This window comes from Crotalus tigris, unplaced genomic scaffold, assembly GCF_016545835.1.
Source record: "Crotalus tigris isolate CLP2741 ecotype Arizona unplaced genomic scaffold, ASM1654583v1 scf7180000018105.1476442, whole genome shotgun sequence".
In the NCBI taxonomy this organism is placed as follows: Eukaryota; Metazoa; Chordata; class Lepidosauria; order Squamata; family Viperidae; genus Crotalus; species Crotalus tigris.
The window spans coordinates 980,987-996,150 of record NW_024096826.1 but is presented as its reverse complement, the minus strand read 5'-3'; positions in this window follow the sequence as shown (position 1 = coordinate 996,150).

Here is a 15,164-nt window from a genome sequence, read left to right as displayed (position 1 = left end):
ATGTGTGTGCATGTAAGTGTGTATGTTCGTCATATGTGTATGTGTGCAATCTTTTTTAATATTGATTAGCTAATACTGGGTTAATCAAATAACATTGTTAATAAATATGTGTTCAGTGCCACCCTTCCACATTTTTACCACAGTGTTTCATAGAATTATAAATTGGTGTAAAAACTGAAAAAGATGAAAGCTCTATAGTATCTGTGTTAATTGCAAAACAAGAATAAATAATGCAATCATAATATATCAGACTGACCCTGGATTCCTGTGGAGATATAAGTGGACTGCAGCATTACACATTAATCAGAGCTAAAATTTACTAGAAAAAAAGAAACACCCTCATACACTTTGATTTGAAACAATTAATAAAAAAATGAGCAGAGCATTTTCGAATGTCATCATTTTAATGTTTACAAATCAGCAGGGCTACATCAATTTTGTTTTGTGTTCTCCCTGCATGTTTATAAATAAAAAGTATTGCCTAATAAGATAAATAAAGGGGTGGTTATCAACAGTGCACAATAAGCAGTAGGATAGAATGAAAGTAGAATTAGCAATAGTAGCAATAGTAGTAGTAATCGGGCTTTGTTTTAAGTCACAGTATAATATTATTCTCAGCAATAACTATTTTGAAACTAGAAATATTTTAAAGGTCTGAAAATATTGTCAAGAAAAGAAAGAGATATGGCTTTTTAAATTATGTGCTATTCCCCCCCCCCCATTGTCCTTGTATTACAAGCATGCAAATCCATTGGGCTTTTAGGTGTTTTGTTGTTGTTGTTTTCAAAACACCATTTGGCATTAACTCTGTTTTGCCGTAATGGTGTACTAAGTTCTATAGTCACACAGAGATATACATGATACATAAGGCCTTCATAGCTAATTTTTAAATCTACATACAGGGGGGGGGGTAAATCAATTGATCTGTTTTAGACAAAAGCAAAACATAAATGCATAATTTTAGCCCATCTTGGTCGTGTGATATTTCTTAGGAATATTTTGTTTTAAACGCTACCTTTGTCATTTCCCCTTACTCCCTTTAATTCAGACAATGATTAAGTTCATAGCTTGCTTAGATCTAGGCAGATTTTACACCTTTAGCTTAAAAAATAAATCCGATTTTTCAGGGCTAAACAAAGTCTTAGAAATGCAACATTAAATGTGTGTGTACACGGTTACAGTTATGTGTGTGTTTATGCACACACCCCATAAATACACAACACAGAATCTTGGGACACTTTCTGTTTTAGTTTAGTAACTTAATAATTTTTTTCAACGCATGTGGGGCTGGAATTCTACCTTCCAGCTGCATTGATTCCATGGAGTAAAGAAAAAACTGATCCATGAAGTTCCTATTTGCATAAAAGACAGAAACATCTGTTGCCAGCTTCTTGCTGGTAGATGTAGGCACCAGGGATCCTACAGTTGTTAATCTACCTTAATAATATTAGATTCCCATGCTGTCACAGAGCCATCCACTGCAAGGATTTTTCCAAGGGTGGCCCACGGATAAATTCATTCAGAGAAAGCCTATTTTCCAGATGAGTCTAGAGACCACCTTGGTCTCCTTAAAAATATAGCCATGGCAAGAGTGATGACAATTTAAATCATAATTATGCACTGCCGTCAGTGCAGAGCAGGCATTTGTTTTTAACTACGATCAAGAGCTAAATGGGAGTGCTACTTTGCAAAAGAACTATACGGCATAGTCACGTTTGAGCCATGGCTCAGTCAATTTTTCACAATAGGATTACATATTTGGGGGTTTGAAGAATGCAGCCAATTTTCATACATGTTTATTAAGCATATGATCTGTTGTACAAAACAAGAAACGTAGCAAAGTCACATCTTAGTATCTCTATTACTTTCTTCTGCTCCATGAAATACAGTTTTGTGGTGTTGTTACAGAAATCATTCATGGGCTCAGCTAGGGGTGTATGGATCCATCTCAATCTGGTTTTTGTCACTGTCACAGGAATGGATGTGGCATTTCATTCAGTAATATTTTTTTGCACATTTAAGCAACAACTACTACGACCACCACCGGAGTGGAAGATCATGTTCGCAATTTTTCTAAATATTTTTTTCCCAGGTACATTTTTCAAGAAACATGTTGCTCCATATGAATTTTTCTACAGAACAGAACTGCTAATCAAGTCTATATGTTTCACATTTCTGTGCACAACATTGCCACTTCTCTGTACACAATAGGCTTCGTTTCAGCGTCTCCCACTGTTCTCATTTTTAAAAACCTGTCAAAACCTATGGTTTGCTTCTACATTTCTAAATTCAGCTTTTAATTTTAGCTGCAACACAAAGTTTCGTTTCACTTTTTTATTGTCTCTCCTTCCAGTTCTTCTTTACATTATGATGAACTGGATTAGAAGATACATTGGCCAAATCCTATGGCCAAAAAGAAATCTTTTAAACTCTTAATGCATACTTTGTAGTTCGTAAATTATCATTTATGAAACTCCTATCTCCAATGAGAATTGGATTTGGATCTTCTCTTTATTTTATTTTATTTTATTTTATTACATTTTATTTTATTTTATTTTATTATTGAGGGGATGTGTTTGGGGTCTTAAATGATGATTATTTTGGCTTAATTTTTATTAGAGCTACCAAACCTGAACTGCAAATATCTGGAAGGCTATTAAAAGGTAACAAGAAGATACAGAAAACACTGATTCTTTACAGTATCCATATTTTTGTGTTGCTGTGTTTCAATCCAACTTTATGCTTACAAAATAAGTCATATTTAAAAAGGAATAATAATATAAATAATACAAACCGAAGTAAGATGACCAAAAAAAGGCAGAAGAATGAGGCAGAGTTAAAACCATTTATTTATTCATGTTTAAAATAGCGTTCTTTTATCCAGGCACGGGAGAGAGAGAAAAAAGAAATTCAAGGCTGTAATCAAATTTTTTAGATCAACTGGTATTTCAGATTGGACTGTGTTCCTGACTAAATTTACTACTTCTGTCTGAGGAAAATACATTTTCCTAAAATACATTTTCTAATACAGTATTAGATTGGTACCATATTAGGAGGTAAACAATAACACTAGTTTTATATTCTTAGTCCGTATGTGTTTGGGTAAGACCAGACCAGACCAAGCTACATCATGAATATAGACAGGCCTTCTGCATTCACAAGATAAAGAATACTAAATGTATGAATATCTCCACAGCCAATATTTAAGTGGTATGAAATAGTAAGATTTCTAGTTCAATGTATGTGTATCATGCATGAACAAAGTCCACCACAGAATCAACCTTTTACATGTAAACAGGAATTAATAGACATTCTAACATCCACAGCTTTGTTCTACCAAATATTAAGACTTTTTTTATACCTTTTGACTTAGAGGAAAGGAAAGAACAACTCATTATTTTATTCTGTTAACAAACTATAGATTTCTACAGAGGTGTGGATCCATCACTATTTAGTGAGCACAATACAAACCAATATTCCACTCCTATTACCACATATGCATTATTACAATGGCTTTAATGTTATTTTGTTCTCAGATTGTTAGCAACTTTTAGGTTGTATTTCATATCTTGTGGAATCTTTAATAAAATAATGCAATATAGAAACAAGTGATCTTGTTTTGATAGCTTTTTTAAAAAAATAGAGCTTCTCTGGCATTGATTCATCAGTAAGCAGTAATCAGCTGGGAGGCTCCTTTGTAATTTTTCTGTTTCAGAAATAATATAGGAGTTTACTAACAGGAAGTTTGTGGGTAGAAACAGTAAACAGTCTCAAGGTCCATCTGTTATTATGGGATCCAGGAAAGTTGACTCAGGATATTTGAAAGAGAGAAAGTCTATTCCTGTTATTTAGGGATCAGAGAACTTTGAAGACAAAATAGTTTAAATATCAGTAATCAGCAACAAAAGCAGCAAAATACAGAATCAGAATCTCCTTTTGCATTTTAGAGATGTTTTTTGTTTGTTTTTGTTTGTTTTGGAGTTTTGCTTACTGAATTAAATAATATGACTTTATTAGATAAGCAGTATATTTAAAAACAGTTCTATTCATTTCTTCTTAATAATAATTTCTGCTCACCTGAGATTTATCCCCAACTTAAAATAGTGTCAACTATTCTAGACAATGGTTTTTAAGCAAAGGCTTCCTTTTGGAGGAAGCAGATCATTTGGCCACATACACATCCTAAGTTACAATCTGTGAGTACAATTTTCAGAAGAACGTTATGATTTAAAGATGAAAAATTCCTTTTGGGGCTGAGCACCAAAAAGGTCTCATGCAATAAGCTGGATAAGAAAAAGATTTAAAGACAAAAATAGAGAGTGTCACCTGCATGGCCAAGCCTTCATAGCTACTGTTTCAGCAAGCATGGACAAATCACGGCTTATGAATATAGCTTCTTTCCAGGACTGTTTCAAAGGATATTGTGCTAGATAGAATATTAAAGGAAATTAAAGCCTTTGGAATCCCTTCTGAAAATTACACTTTGCTCTTTTGTCATCTTTTGATGATTTAATTTTTGCTTCAGAGCAGAATTGAAATCTAGAAAAGGAACACAAGCACATGGCTTGTCAAAGCAAAAGGTTTGGCATAACTTCTCACTTCTTGCCCATAAAATAAATGTCTATACTGAAAAAAAAAAAGAATGATTGGCATACCTCCCTATAACTCAGTAAACCATCAGATGTCTAATCTATGAGCATGCCACAGTCAACTTATGTCTAAAAATAAATAGCTTTATTTTTCAGATAGGCCAAATAATAACTTTCCAAATGAGTTAAGTAAATTGGATTCTATTGTGTTAAGATATGTTTTCCCACAATAAAGGAATTAGCCTAGAAACATGGCTTGTTTTCAGAAAAGTGAGTTGAGTCGTGCTTCAGTCAGTTTAGCATTCTTCAAAAGGAGAAACCTATGACCACACACATGCTTTTCAAGTGTTAGAAGCATTGCAGATAAAATGCCAGTTTATTAATCATTCTGTAACTTATAAATCTTCCAGGTTTATTGTAAAAAGACACAATTTTAATAATTATTTCATTACAATGAAAGGCTTATATAGTGTTGTAAATGCATACTCCTAGGTTAAAATAGTTGACAAAAATAAGAACATGTGGAGAAAATGAGTATATATATGCATGTGTACAATACACTTTTACAGCTTAAATCCAGAATTTAAGCTTCATTGCAAAACTTAAAGCTATTATCCTCTCTGGGAATAGGCTGAACTCCATAGGACTTGCTTACAAGTAAATTTGAATAACTACAAGATGATTATTCCAGCATACATACATACATACATACATACATACATACATACATACATAATTTTCATAATATTTCTCAAAGTTTGGCTTGTTTTACTATTGGTTCTTTTGCTCTATTCTTTTCAAGGGTGCCATCTCCTGGTTTTTCATATGAACTTCAGATCTGTTTCTAAAATCCTACACTAATTTTATCCCAGCAAAAGTTAAAAAAATAAATTACACTGTTTAGTATGATAGTGACAGTTATATATCACTGAATTAAGCTACAAGGCTGTGGCAAGCTTGAGTCATTCTCCTAGCTGCACAGTTTATTTCCTTTCTATCCGTGTAAAAATAGCTACACTGGCTCCCTGGCCACAAAAACACCCCATGACAGTTGCCATTTTAATTTCCCAGAATACTTCCAGTGTAGCTTTACTACAGGATACTGAGAGAATAGTTGCCTGCCAGCAACAGCAATGTAACTAAGAGGGCACTTGCTTCTGGATCTCTAAAACTGTCATGGAAACAATTGATGGATATTAGATCTGACCGAATGCATCAACACTTATTTATTTTCTTCTCCTTCTCTGTTTTACAATCTCTTCTCTTTTTATTCAAACACAAATCTTTGAGCAAGAATACACATTTGCTTTCCTCTTCTGACACTGAAGCAGATTTTGGCTATCAGCATACTTGGGGAAAACATATTTGGTCAAAAGATTCTATCATTCTTAACGTCATCAGTTTAAAGATAAGCATATAATGAACTAAGGCATGGCCCTTCAGTTACTGAGAGGAAAGGAAATGTTCTTTTTTTATCCCTTGTAATTAAGCTACCCTTAATTTCCAGATCAATGACTAACATGGAATGCTCAATTTTTCAGCAAGTCAATTAAGTTTTCAGACAGCGCCACAAAATATGTGCTGATGGTGCAAATGAAGTAGCCACCAGCCACATGCCAGCGGCTCTTAATTGTCCTTTGTGGGAAATAGGAAAGGGAATTTTCTTTGTGGCAACACTGAACCAAACTAGAAATGAACTTAGTATCATTACTAATCCCAGGTCTATACTAGTAGTGACTCATCAATCTGAATGCAGGCCACCCAAGTCTTAAGAGGTTTTCTTTTGTTGTCTGTCTGAAATAGAAAAACAAGGATTCTTAAATTATCTAGCAAATCACTGAAAATTACATAAAACAACTTTGCACTATATCTGATGGTTAAATCTTACACTTGGTTCTATTAACACCAACTTTCAGTCTTCCCAAATTTCTCCTCTATGAGCCTTTCATTTATGGAGCTGTGGCTTTTTCCATGGAAACCACGTGGTTTCTCACTGATAATGTTGATATACCAGAATGGCTATTGTAGTAGTCTTTCTACAAAGAATCTTTCCCAAGATGGTGGGAAAAGGCTGTGTGAGGCAGGTTTTCTTAGCATCATCCATGGAAAATAAAAGAGCTCCTTGAAGTTCCATCCAGTACACTCTTGTCCATTCTGCTGCCCTTTTGATATAATGGGATTATCAACCCCTAAATTTTAGCCAATCCAGCATCGTTGGCAATTGTAGCTCCAACAATTTGGATGCTGCCACATTAGAAAAAGTTGGTATACTCTATCACTCCAAAGCCTTGGGCCTGATCACAACCCCATTAAACAAAAGCAGAATTCTCATTTGTTAGATCTCTATCTTGCTTTTCTTTCAGGGTTCCTGGCAGCGTATCTAGCATTCTTTCCTCTCATAGTTTCTGTGTAAAATCTGATGGGTAGATTAAGAAGAGTCATTAGCCCAAAGTCAGCCAAAGGACTTCTGCAGGGTGGATTTAAACATGGGTGTCATTAGTCCCAGGCTAACATTTTAATCACTACAGCATACTGGCAGTCTTCCTTTCCAATACCAGTTATAGAATATGGTATTATTTTGCCCTCTACTGCAATTTTTTAACAATAAGATTCAATCAGTGTAAAAGCAGAACCAACATAGGGATGCCTGAATGGTACCCACACCTGGGCCACACAAATGAATCAAAGGGCTGTTGTTAACATCAAGGCTCCAGGAGAGTCAGATGACTGAATCAGTTTGTAATATGTTTTCCTTTAACCCTGTCCTCCACTATGTCTTTTTTAAAAAATAATATAGAAAATCCTATTTAAATCTATTTTGTTTTAAGTTAAAAAGTACATTGGAGTTTCCCTGAAGTTCAGATGTACTCATGAATCTGAGCACTGGGGTCACATCTATAACATTCAAAATGCTTAGATACCTTCAGCAATTTAATCAGGAGGGGGGATTCCTTCCATAAAAAATGGGGAGTGCTACTCATTTCTCAAGGGCATTTAAACTATGAAGACTGGCTAAAAAATATCCCCGTGCTGTTCTTTCTTCCTGTTTTCCCAACAAGAATACCCTTGTGAGGTAAGTCGGGCTGAGAGAAAATCAGTGGTCCAAAGTCACCCAGCTGCTACCTCAATATCTTAACCACTATTCCATATTGGCCATCAACCGCATGCGTTTTTCCATAACTACAGACGAATAATCAAACTAAGTACTGTTTATTCGTGATTTAGCAGATGTCATCTGGCAATCATCTTCACCTTTGATAACATTTAAACGTTGCTATATCATTGGCTGTATTTCTTCAAGGTTTTAGAAAGAAAGTCATTCCCATCCCTGATCTTAAGCAGAGATTGCAGACATAATTAAAATTAAACCAAGCACCTTCAGCAAGTAAAGTATGTGCTCCACCCCTGAATTCTAAACTCTTCTCTGATTGTCCTTTTTAAACTAGTCAAATATATTTATCATCAACAAGTCTAGTTTACTGCCACTTTCTTTTGCTTGCCTTTTCTGAAAATCAGTTATTTCTAATGGACGTTTAGTGCGCCCTAGTGGCTATAGAAAGCATTGCAAGTATATTATTGCCTGAGTCCAGAAAATTATCAGCTGCCTCTTTTCCAAGCATTGGTGTGGCAATCGCAGCGGTTTAGTCACACACTCCAGCATCATAGTTATCTGGATCCAATTTGATCACTGTTAAAGATACCCTCTGAAAAAATGGCAGTTAATATTGACTATTTTGTCCACATGATTTCAATAAAGTCAATCTAAGTATGATTAAACCAGGAATAAACCATATTTCTAAGCAGTCTATAAATCACTGTCACAACTCCTGTTCCATCTGTGTTTACATCACATTTACTCATTAATTTCTGCCTCAAAATTTGAGACAGACCTTTTCCATCGGTCATAGAAAGATAGCTTCATATTTTCAGATGAATCTAAAGAATCTATATAATCTAAAGGATATATACATCAACATCATTGATCTCATGAATAACTGAGACATGCTCAGTGCTTTTTCCTAGATACAAGTGAAATTTACAAGAAAAAAATGAGCAATAGACTCCAATCTCACCAGCCCCCAAATAGAATTACACCAAATCAGTAACTTTCAGAAATACTTCCAATACTTCCATAACCAGGAAGGTTTTAAAAAGGGCGCCTTCTCTCAACCAGCCATCACAGGAGAGCTCAAATTTTGGGACAGATTGATGTTCCTAAGCCAAAGATGAACCACTTCATTTCTATATAATGAAGAAGCAAAATTGTATTGTGTTTCTTTAATTAGTTTTATTCATTTATAAGATAAAATGTGAAAATACAAAAGCAAATAGCAGGGGACAACAATAGAAAAAGGGAAAACAAAAAAGGTGTGAAGAAAGTGAGGGGAAGAAACAAAAGGCATTGACTTCCAACTCTCTCTGTTGCAGTAAAATCAAACATTAAAATCAAATCTCAACTTTTTACATTTCTATAGTGGTATGCACTAGCCATTTCTATATCGGCAGATCAGTCTAATAGGTAAAACCCAAAATCATAATATCGTTTTTTTCCACCTTAAGCACAAAGTCCAGAAGCGGTTTCCAAGTAGAGACAAAAGTACTTATGTTCTTTTCTTTTATCAGCACACTCAATTTGGTCATCTCTGCTAAATCCATCAGCTTTTGTAACCATTCGTCTATGGTAGGAATCAAGGCATCCTTCCACTTTTTTGCATAGAGCAATCTTGCTGCCGTCACCATATATAAAATCAGAGTTCGATTTTTTTTTCCAGTTCTCTTTCCGTTAGACCCAGAAGGAAAGTTTCTTGTTTAATCTTTATGTTCACTTTAAGAATTTTCTGCATTAATATATGAATCCTACTCCAATATTTCTTTGCCTTATCACATGTCCACCATAAATGATAAAAAGTCCCTTTTTTACATTTACATTTCCAACATTCATTTGAAATACCTTTATACATTCTAGATAACTTATCTGGTGTTAAATACCAGTGATACATCATTTTGTAAAAAATTTCTTTAAGGTTATAATTTAATGTGAATTTTAAGCCTTTTATTCATATATTCGCCCATTGTTCAAACATCATATTATACCCAAAATTCCTTGCCCACTTGATCATACAGTGTTTTACATGTTCATTTTCCAAATTCAATTTTAATAATGTTTTATAGACCTTGATAATTATATGATCATCACTAGTGCATAGTAGGATTTCCAATTCATTTTTAGCAAACTCAAAACCATGGCCTTTTTTGCCTAATTTAAATCTTTACTACAGTTGTTGATATGTAAACCAATGAAAAAATTGCATTGTGTTTTTAAAATGGGTCAACTTTTGATTAAATAAACTGTCAACTGAGTGAATGATTAGCCAAAATAGTAGGCAAATGGTGTATTTGCAAAATATGTTTTTAAAGAGAATAAGGACCTTGTACAATCATAAGAACAATTCTCATGAAAAGTTTGAAAGTTTGCAAAGCTTCTGTGACAAAGCCACCAGTTTCTCACTTGAATAATAGCATTGTTAGGGCTGGTAAGAATACAATAAGCTATTGGAACTCGTTCCTTTTCTAGAGATGCTATATTGACCAGGTAGGTAGGATCCCCACAGCCAAAGCAACACCACTCAAGTACTTTTAGGTCCCTGCAAGAATTTCCTTCAAAGACCAATTGAACCACATTCTTTGTGTGATATTGGACACTGTTCTGTTTTTATCTGCTGCCTTGGGCAATTCTAATCCAGAAATTAATTGATACCATAGAAATCAACATAAACATTCTATAGGATCTTTTTTTTCCCTGTCAGTCTCTTATAACTGTAAATTATCTTGGATTCTGGCATACAATCTTGAACCATATTCTTCATTATCAAGATCAGGCCATATGAGCTATCCATTTACTCCAGGCTCTAAATCAGGTCATTAAAATTGAACTTGAATTTGGTCAAAGAGACTAGATTGGCAGCTCTGTGGATACAATTTCCATACCTTTTTAAAAACTTCAGATTCCATAGGATGTAACTGTGCCTCTGACAAGGACTTATCTTTGAACGTTCTTTCAATATCCACATATTCATTATTTTCTCTTCTTTACCAACACCTACAAGTGGTGACCATAGCTGTTTTTGTCCTTCCATTTAGTTGTGTATGATCTGATGGATTACAGCAAAAGCCATCAAGTTCATTTTTCCTCACTGCAGAAAAAGAAAACCAAAATTTTCATAAAGGTCTTCATCCTGTCTCATAGAATAGGCAACTTGGTAAGATTGCTGAGTCATCTTTAAGTCATCTATCTAAAAAAAATTGGAACAAAATCATTTCTGATTTGAGGGCAGTTTCTTCAGCAAATCCCAAAGGCTTCAATTTCTAATTTATGGGACACAGATGATTCCCCTCAGAACTAGTATATGACAGATAATTTGTCTGGAGCATGTGGTGACTATTGTTAAGTTGATCCAAATTCTCCTTCAAATAGGAGTTTTAAGGTGATAATTTAAAACATAGTCCAATTGGTTTAATTGTTCAAATAAAATAGCTTTGACATGTTTTGTTTCTTTCTTCCTCTTAAATTATATAATTCGAAAACTAGTTTTGCCTCTCTCCCGTTATGCAAATTCCAGGCTCTGTTCCCATTCACAATACTGCTTTTAGAGATGTTTATTGCATATCCTGCCAACTACACCAAGAAAAATATGTCACCCATGTATAATTGTAGGTGCTCGCTGTCCCCTTTATTGCCAAGTCATTTCCTGCAAGGACTTGTCACCATATTCTTCCCCTTGGTAGGTTTTTTTTTTAATAGTCTGGGGACAATTGGAAGAGAATTGATGCAGAGTCTAGTCTACAGTAAATATGTTAATATGTCACATGTTCAACGTGAAAAGATTCCTTTGGGATATGTAAAAACAAAATAGCTAAGAAGTAGCAATAACATTTATTGGTTTATGAAATAAAACTAGACACTTTTACACTATATTTACCCTCATTTACCTATAAACAAAAACAAGCCCACTACACTGGGTTGATCAGACACTAACTAAGGGAATGAGAACTACCCATTCCAAACACAGGAGTGGAACACTTGCTCCTCTTTAGATTCTGCTGGTATATTGTCCAATGTTGCTAGGTAGACTCTTTGGGTGTTCAATCGGTACTCAAGGATTCCATGGTAGAGTCAACTATATCACACCAGACCTCTCAGAAGCCATCATCCAGACTGTATCACCAGTGATTTTTCTTCTCTGCCTTGGTGCCTACATTATATTGCTTACTAAATGGGATTTTATCCCATCCCACCCTCAGAAATTAAAACATAAAGGCTTTCTCAAGTCAGGCTTGCCTTCAGGTAGTGCCTAGAATGCCTAGGCTGTTGACTTGGAAACAATACAAGTCACTGGTTCCTTCTGAGAGAATTTTTCTTTCTTTCCAAGTTAAATTTACAGCCAAGTGATTTCCTGGTTTTCTCCCTGCTTTTTCATGATCAACCAAATCAGGCCAAGAGGGCCACAGAGATGGAAGGTCTATTCTCAACATTTAGATAGAACCTGTATGTTGTGGTGATTTGTTTTTAATGTTACAGGATCGTTATTGCTGTTTCTTATCTGTTTAGAGCTATTTTAAAGCAAAATCATTTAACCTTGAGAAAGTGTGAGTTCTCATTGTTCAACCTTTAGGAGGCATGCATACATCTCTAAGAATTTCTAATACAAAATGATATTTTTTAAAATCTAACTAAGCTCCTCTGTCCTTTATAAAGCAAGCCATCAATTCCTTTAGCCTTAAAGCTAGAGTTCCCTTTCACTGCCATTCAAATTTAGGATTATATAATTCTGCTAAGAAACATTGAAATCTCAGAGAGCTTTTTCATTTGAAGAAAATAATTGTACTGAATAATTCATCAAATAGTTTGGGGAACATTTTATCTTCATAAAATAGTTGTTTTTAACATGCGTCTTGGTAGAGAAACTTATATCCTTCTGTATGCCACTTCTTTAGCTTAGGGTAGACTCCTCTTGGACTGTTGGACATTCAGTCCAAGGTGCTCCTTATTAGAATTGCAGGTAGAGGTGTCATTTTAATAATGGGAAGTGCTTACTTGTATGAGCATCTTTTAGGCAAGTCCTATACAGACACACAGTCATTAAGGCCCATCTCTAGGAGTTGTAGATTATTTGGACCAATAAATGAAAATTCAGTTATTATAAGATGTATGAATTTAACTACATAGAAAGAAAGACACACACACACACACACACAACATAGGGTGGCACTAAATATTTCACCAGATTGTATTCTGAATGTTCTACATCAGGAGTGTCAAACTGGCTGCCCATGGGCCGGATGCGTCACACACAGGCTACACCCATCTCGGCTCCGCAAAGGCAAAAAAGGTCACAATATGTCACAATACATCACGTGACACAATCGAGTTTGACACCCATGTTCTACATGAAGGTGCTTTTTCTTTCTATTTAAAATATTCTTCTTTGTTAAAACAGTATCAAATAAATAAGGAGCTTTCCCAAAATAAGGGAAATCAGAGTAATCACCATAGATCATTTATTTGTTTCCTAAGATAACTAACAAATTAAGAGGGTTGAATGTTTAACCATCTTTTTGAATTAAAATCAGACTAAAGCAGTTTTCTTCAAACTGGTACTATCCAAACGTGTTGAATATGTGTATATCATGAGAAACAGTAATATAGTCAGCTGCCAACCAAAGAAAATCAGATTTAATTTTATCTTCTACCTCAGTTTCAACATTGTTTTTTTTCCTGCAGAGGGCTGCAGACACTAGAGGGAAAAAAAGGGGAGAGAAAACTTGTAGTAATTGCTTTGCAGATTTGCCATATCTGTGGAGAAAAAAGAGTCTTTTATAGTGAGTGAATGATAGGCTAATTATTCACAGGCAGCACTGCTTCTGAAAAAAACAATAGATTTGTTTATAAGAATAACTGTGTCTGTTTTTTTCTGAAGCCATACCTTTATCAAACCATACAATCGAAATGTCTTGGGGACCACTTCAAGGAAACATGTAATGGAATAAGCATTAGATTTCTTGTAGTTTAAATGCAGCCACTACTGAACATCCTTCCATTTCTAGCATAACCTGTGCTCTGGATTTCTTTGATCTTGGGCAAGCACCTGTTCTTTTCACTTACTGTTGCTGATCCTAACCGAGTGAGTCAGTAGCAGATTAAAGTATAGAAAAGTAGCTGGCAGGTTTCACTCTGCCTTTAGGCCTCCATCAAAAGCATTTTAGTTGTGCCAAAGAATACTGTTTTATCTTTTGATTTATCTTGTTTGTTGTTAAATAGTGGGTTCTTGTAGGCATAGACCAGACCGATATAATGCAACATGCTTTATTGCAAGAATAACAGGACTGAACTCAACGGACAGACTGACAGATATTTATACATGCCGCCACTAGGCGACGACCAATCAGATTCAAATGGTTTTGCCCACTCAAATATGAACTTCAATTTCCCTCCAGAACGGTTGGAGACACATTTAAAACTAAACACATTAACAGTCAATCACAATACATAACATTTGTTTTGTTCCATATTTGAAGTCGTTCTGTTTCTGCACCGTACCATTTTCTCCTTGTCTTTTTCACTTGCAGAAAACTAATCCCCGTTTCTCTCCCAGCCATACGTTCACTCGGATCACAGTTCCAGTTTTATAGATTGCTTTTCATCTCAAAAGTACAAAACACCTTGAGTCATGCTTTCAATCTAAGGATTACACAGGGAAATCCATGGGATTTATTTTGGCAACACTTCACAAAGAGTTTGTCATTGCCTTCCCCCTGGGATTTTCTTGACATCCCAGTTTAGCTGGTTGCCCTGGGGTTTCCCCCTGTGACTTTCCATCAACCAGTTGCTTTCTCAGTAGATGCTTATCGCTTCCTTTGGATGGTGTATAGTTCTGACCTCAAGCACAGTAGAGCTTTCAACACATATATCCAGTAACGGAATACAAATTAAGGTAGGATTTTTCTTTTATCCCCAGTACAGTTGCCAATCATATCACAAGGCTCACATGTAATGACTTGCCTTGTTTATCTATTCTCCGTAATAAATTTTATTAGACTTGACTATGATACAGACTCTAAGATGAAAAGGCATATCTGCATTCCAGCTGATGCAAGTGGAAGAGGCTATTGATAGCTGTCAGGCAAGCAATATATCCACCATAAGGTTCCAATTCTCTCAGAAATTGCCATGCAATTATTTGTTGATTTTTTTTAAATCTTGCCTTTATTATTTTTATAAATAACTCAAGGAGATGAACATACCTTCCTCCTCCTATTTTCCCCACAACAACAACTCTGTGAGGTGAGTTGGGCTGGGAAAGAATGACTAGTCCAAAATCACCCTGCTGGATTTCATCCCTAAGAACTCATAGAACTCCTGGTTTCTAGCACAGACTCTTAATCACTAGACAAAACTGGCAGTTTATTAATTAGCAAATATTATTTATAGGATGAATTGTTAGTAAGCTTTTCAATAAATTGTACACATTTATTGTATTTTTCGTTCCTGAACATTATGTTGATATCTCCAACCAT